We start from the raw sequence: 6970 nt of genomic DNA on the forward strand, positions 1-6970 counted from the left end.
GGCCTTTGCACCAGCCACATTAACAACCTCATCAGACGACCCCGAGTCTAGCAAACAATCATCGGCCAGATTAAATAGATTAAGCAAAGATGAGCGGGACGGGATCGACAAAATAGCAAAGACCTTGGTAGAACGAAGGGAGAGCGAAGAGTACACAATGAACATATATAATTCACATGCCGAAAGCCACAGACGGCATTTTATTTTGCGATTCAGCTACCACACCCTGAACGCGTATGAAGATAGGTATCAGAGCAAGGGTCCCGCTAAATTAACAACGCTGTATAGGAAAATTGATGTTGGAGATGGGACTGAACGTGAGGCGACGGAGCTCTTCATGCAAATGCTTGAGGTCTTCCGCCACCTCACAGAACAGAAACCAGAAGCCAAGGTTACGGTCCCTGACACAACCTCGGCAGAAGTAGCCAATACTATGATGCCTATCAGAGAAGCGGCTCCTTACTGGATCCCGCCACGGGGCCAGGGAACGAGCGATGATATTAATAATGAAAATGCAAAAGGGAGGGTTGTGTACAATTGGGTTTACCAACCATGGGACCGACAAGATATCCTAACCTTCAAGCAAACCCTGCCCGACTTAAGAAAGAACCCGACAGCATTTTACACCGAATTAGGCACAGCCTTGGGTTCGACAATAATGACCTTAGCAGATATTGACTTGTTCTTTGGGCTATGTCTGCCGGCTGACGTGTGGAAGCAAATCCGGAAGGCTGACCACACGGATCTGTTTGGACATACCTGGGACCAACTCGGTAAACTAGATAGACAGCGAGAACCGGGGAGCAAACCAGTGAAAGACATACTGGAACTCCCAGATAAAATAGTCCAGAAATTAAAAACACTGGTCCCGGAAAGAAAAGTAGACTGGTCGATAGTCACGGCCTGTCGACAGAAACCCCAGGAAGATGTGTCAGAATACTTCTCCCGATTCGAGACAGTGTTCTCCGACTACAGTGGCCAGGACATGACCACTGCAACCGGACAGCACCTGTTCGTACAAAATTACGTAAAGGGTCTAACACAAGAGGTCTCCCAAAAACTACAGACAAGTGAGAGCAGTTGGGGGGCCTCCAAACCCGCAGCTATCCTTCAGATGGCTCAGTATTACGAGCACCAAAAGAATGAGAATGATAGGGCGTCCGAGAAAAAGAAGAAAGATTTGAAGGAAAGGGTAATGATAGCCCAGATACAGGGTATAGCGCTAGGACGGGAACATCAAAGGGGGAACTACCAATCAAACGCCCCCAGAGATCTACCTCCTAAGGATCACACCCCAACATCCCACACTGGACGTAGAGACATTAGCAATGACCAATGCGCCTTCTGTAAAGGGTTTGGCCATTGGAAATACCAGTGTCCGGTTGTGCTAGAGATGAATAAAAATAGGGACTCCAGGGAGGTGGCAAGTGGTCCGAGAAATGGGGTACAAGGACGAGGGCATACCAACGGCACCAGCAATGACAGATCAGGGAGACTGAACACATTTGACCGTCCCCGACAGAACCAATATCAGCTGTCCGAAGGTGAAAATGCCCCCGATTTTGCATAGGACTGCCAGGGGCAAGGGAGGGATCCAGTCGAGCTCTGTGTTGACCAGCAAGGTCCTTATGTCACCGCTAAGGTCTTGGGTACAGAGTCTCCATTCTTGGTAGACACTGGGGCGACACGTAGTGTGTTATCAAAACGACTGATTCCAAGGGCACCCTTGTCTGGCTCACACATAACGTCGATAGGTTTCGATGGGACGCCCTCCACTAACCCCCTGTCCGTACCTATTACCTTTGAACTAGAAAACAACACTGCTGACGCGACATTCCTACTTTCCTCCAACTCCCCTGACGCCATTATGGGCATTGACTTACTGAAGCATTTTCGAGCTACCATTAGGTGTTCCCCAGATGGAATACGAGTCATCCTGTACGACAACCCAGACATGTCCAGGTCCCGTCCCCCACAACACATGTACTCCATAACTGACGCTGACCTGTCAATGCTTGACACCCTGCCTCCGTACTTGTGGGCCACAAATGACTCTGATGTGGGGCGAATGATGATTGATCCTATTCACATAACTGTACGACAGGACGCCATACTCCCGAAGCTTCCACAGTATCGGATATCCCCCGAGGGTGAGAAAGCACTGGTAGCGATTATTCAGTCTCTGGTAGATGCAGGAGTGGTTGAAGAGGTGGTTAGCAACGTCTGCAACAGCCCAATCCTACCCATTGTTAAGAAGCAAGGTGAAGGAGATGAGAAAGCGTACCGCTTTATCATCGACTTACGAGAGATTAACAAAGTGGTGGTACCCCAATATCCTGTGGTCTCTGATATCACCACCATTCTGACCCTCATCCCGTCCACTGCCACCACCTTCTCTGTTATCGACCTTAAAAACGCATTTTTCTCTATCCCCATCCATCCAGACAGCCGTTATCTTTTCGGCTTCACTTTAAAATCTCGCTCGTACCGATTCTGTAGAGCTCCCCAGGGGTACACTGAAAGTCCCAGCATTTACAGCCAGGCCCTCAAAAGACAGCTGGATGCTTTCCAGCTACCAGAGGGAGTGGTGTTGATCCAATATGTCGATGATATCCTTTTGGCGGCCGACACCACCCCGCTGGCAACGACAGCCACCGTCCAACTCCTACACTTCCTTGCAGAAAATGGCCATAAAGTCTCCAAAAAGAAACTACAGTTCTGCCAGCCACAAGTAACTTACCTAGGCCATCTTCTGTCCAAGGAAGGGAGGAAACTTACCCCTGACCGAATCCAAACTATCCTAGACACCCCCATCCCAAAAACGCAAAAGCAGGTCCGCTCTTTGGTTGGCCTAACCTCTTTTTGCAGACAGTGGTTGCCTAATTACAGCCTCATTGTGAAACCATTACTTGCCCTACTGACCAAGGATGCCCCCTCCCCGTTCCCTTGGACCGCTGAGTGTCAAGCCTCCTTTAAGGAATTACGGGATGCACTCTGCTCAGCACCCGTCCTCGGAACGCCGGATTACTCCAAACCCTTCTCCCTCTTCACCCACGAAAGGGAGGGATGCGCATTGTCTGTCCTGACTCAATCGATTGGCCCTAAGCAGCGCCCTTGTGCCTACTTCTCCGCCACTCTTGATCCTGTAGCCAGAGCCTTACCTGCCTGCCTTCGAGCAGTAGCTGCCGCTGCTGTCTCCATCCGTCAGAGCGAGGGAATCGTACTTTCCAACTCCCTCACTGTATTAGTGCCCCATGCAGTTGACACCCTTTTGAAACAGACAAAGACCCAACACCTGACTAGCGCACGACTGACAGGGTACGAGTTGACTCTGCTTGCACCCCACATCACACTTAAGAGATGCACGACTTTGAATCCTGCCACATTGTTACCCCTGCCTGAAAACGACCCCGACGTTCCTCCCATACACGACTGTGTGACCCTCACAGACGAACAGACTAGGAGTAGGGTTGACCTCCGAGACACTGCTTTTCCTGACCCCGATGGAGAGCTATGGGTAGACGGCTCATGCATCAAACTCCCAGATGGCACCACTTCAGCTGCCTATGCAGTGACGACAGCCCAAACAGTAGTTGAGACAGCCTGCATCACACAACGATCTGCCCAGGCAGCGGAGCTGATAGCCCTCACCCGAGCATGCATCATAGCCGCAGGGACCACCGCGAACGTGTATACGGACAGCCAGTATGCCTTCGGGGTGGTCCACCATTTTGGGCTCCTGTGGAGGGAGAGGGGATTCCTGACGTCCCACGGCACCCCAATCCTCCACGGAGATTTAGTGTCCGCTCTGATTGAGGCAGTTCTCCTCCCCAAACGATTAGCGGTGATCAAATGTCAGGCACACAAAAGAGTGACAGACTTAGTCGGACAAGGGAATGCATTAGCCGACATCACTGCACGAACCACAGCTGAGAATAGGACAGTGACACGCATATATGTGACCAGGTCACAAGCAGAAAAATGGAGTGACACAAGGGAAATGATCAGAGACATACAGTCGGCCAGCACCCTTCACGAATTGACTAAATGGGCAAGGGTGGGTTTGAAGGACGAAGAGGGTTGCTGGCGAACAAAAGATGCAAACAAATGGTTGCTGCCCGACTCATATCTGATTCCCATTCTGACAATGGCTCACTCCCCCGCACACATAGGATCTGCACCCATGATCGAACTCATTTCCAAAGTCTGGCATAACGATAAAATCCCCGACTCAGCCAGACGCCTGGTTCAGCAGTGCCTTATTTGTCTGCAACACAACCCCGGGAAAGGAACTGTAGTACCCCGGGGAGGGTTCGGGACCCCCAATCATCCCTTTGAGGTCCTTCAGATGGACTACATCCAATTAGAGAGATGCCAAAGCCTGAAGTACCTACTAGTCATCGTGTGTGCCTTCAGCAAATGGGTAGAAGCCTATCCAACCCGTGACAACACTGCCATGACTACTGCCAAAGTACTACTGAAGGAATTCTTCCCTCGCTATGGCCTTTGTCGAATTTTATGGAGCGACAATGGCCCCCACTTCATAGCTGAGGTTATCCAATTAATCCTAAAGGGGTTAGGGGTGAAGCAACGATTTCATGCGGTCTTCCACCCCCAATCCGCTGGTCTAGTGGAACGCCATAATGCCACGCTGAAGCTGAAACTGGCAAAAATAGTGGCCACCACTGGACTTAACTGGCCGGATGCCCTCCCACTGGCCTTGTTATCGATGCGCTCCACTCCCACCAAGCACCATTTGACCCCCTACGAGGTCGTGTTTGGGCGTCCGATGAATCTCTGGACTGCTCCCAAACCGACCTCCATTCATGACGTCCCAGACGTCCTACTATCTGATTATTTGTGCAAGTTAACTAAAACGTTGTCTGTCATTCATCAACAGGTGCAGCAGGCCATCCCCGATGCTTCCAGGGGCCCCGGCCACGACATCCAACCGGGAGATTTCGTATTAATACGAAATTTCCAGCGAACCAAGAGTCTGGAACCTCGGTGGACGGGCCCCTGGCAAGTGCTGATCACCACCCGAACAGCACTCCGAGTGGAGGGGAAGAAGCACTGGCTGCACGCGCATCATTGCCGGAAGGTCTCTGCGAACCTGGCCACGACAGAAAACGTCAGCACCCAAGAAGAGCTCCTGAGCAAAGACCGACCGATATTGGACTGTTATCCCGATACTGAGGCACTCGAACTTGCAAAATTCTCTGATCCCACCGTGCCATCCAGAGAAGGGTATTTCCTGCGTCGAAAGGAGGGAGTTTCGGCTAAGTAGGCCACGGACTAAGTTAAATCTCAGAACGGTGACCTAAACACAATCAAGGGTTGCCGGGAGAGAAGCTAAACGAAGTCTGTGGTTCTGCCCGCTACCGAGCCCCCTTGAAGGTGATGGAAGCGCCAGATAAGAAGATGATGGAAGCGCCAGATAAGAAGATGATGGAAGCAACAGGAAATACCCAGTATAGAAATCCAAAGACTGACAACTTGCACAAATCAAAGACAATCGCACTCTTCATTGTCTTCCTCTTCTGCCTCCTCCTCATGACCTCCTTCTGGATTCTGGAGGAAAGCACACCGGCTCATGAGACATTGCTACCTACTGCACAGCCAACACCCCTGAAAGAGCATCACCTAATATCTCTGTCGCCTCAGCTCCGAGAAAGGCGCAGGGAATTCTGGAACAATTCCTTCGTGCAACTGTTGCACCAACACAACCTTGCTGCAAATGCTACAAACTGTTGGATCTGCGGGTTGCTCCCGCATGCCACTGGACACTCCATTCCCTTCATCCCTTCGCCCTTCTCAGTTCACGGCTCTTGCCTCGCCTGGTTGATCCTCATGCAAGAGAGCCACAGGGACAACGCCACCTCCAGCCAGACAGTGTCACACTTCTACTCTGGGTTCTGGCTGAGCAAAACAGGAAAGACCCCAGCTGCCCTGTGTCCTGCGCTCGCGGGCGCCACCTTCATCAAAGACATTCCTGCCAAAGAACGAGTCGAAGTACAGGTGCTCCACAATCCAGCCAGAACCACCTTCACTCATCTGCAAAAACAAACTACCGCCACTCTGACTGTGGCCCTGTCTGTTATCAACATCACCGGCCTTGTGTGCCTAGAAGGCCAGGGAACGCAACTGGTGGGTTACAGCGCCTGCCGAATCACCAGAACATTGGACTCAGCTGACCCCCCTTCCTTCGTTGCTTCTCCGAACATGTACTTTGTGTGTGGCACCAAGGCTTACACCTGGCTCCCGAAGGGTTGGAAGGGTATCTGTTACATTGCCTTCGTTCTTCCACCCACATATGTAGCCCCAGCCAACCATCACCGGCAGAGGCGTGCAGACGACCTTGGACAAACCGACTCCACCGGAGCACAGTTCCTGGATGCGGCAAAGGGACTTGTTCCTCTGTGGGGCCCAATGGCAAACAGCCGTGCTATCCGGCACCTGACCCAGGCAGTAGAAACAACGATCAACATCACTGCCGGCATCCTTGCCAACAACACTGCAGAGCTTCAGGCGGTCCGCCTCGTGACCCTTCAAAATAGACTTGTCCTAGACGTGGTCCTAGCCGACCGAGGAGGAGCATGCCGCATCATCGGATCCAGCTGCTGCACCTACGTGCCAGACAACTCGCCTTCAGTCTACAAAGCCATTGAACACCTCCACAGATTATCCTCAGAGGTTCACCAAGAACAAGAAGGATGGTCGCTTGGGAACTGGTTTTGGGACACTTTGAAGAATTGGGGTTGGAAGTTGTTTTCCTTCGTGCTGATACCTGTTGCGATCTTATGTGGGTGTTGCTTAGGTATCCAATGTCTGCCACCTTTGTTCGGCCTTGTTTCCAACTGTATGTGCCCAAAGACTTTGGACTTCCGAAATGAACACATGAGTCCCCTCTATGAAGTAGACGTACGTGACCTTATGGGGATAAATCCAAACTGACAAGTTGGCAAGATAT

The sequence above is a fragment of the Lissotriton vulgaris genome, unplaced genomic scaffold (genome assembly GCF_964263255.1).
Source record: "Lissotriton vulgaris unplaced genomic scaffold, aLisVul1.2 SCAFFOLD_1008, whole genome shotgun sequence".
Classification (NCBI taxonomy): domain Eukaryota; kingdom Metazoa; phylum Chordata; class Amphibia; order Caudata; family Salamandridae; genus Lissotriton; species Lissotriton vulgaris.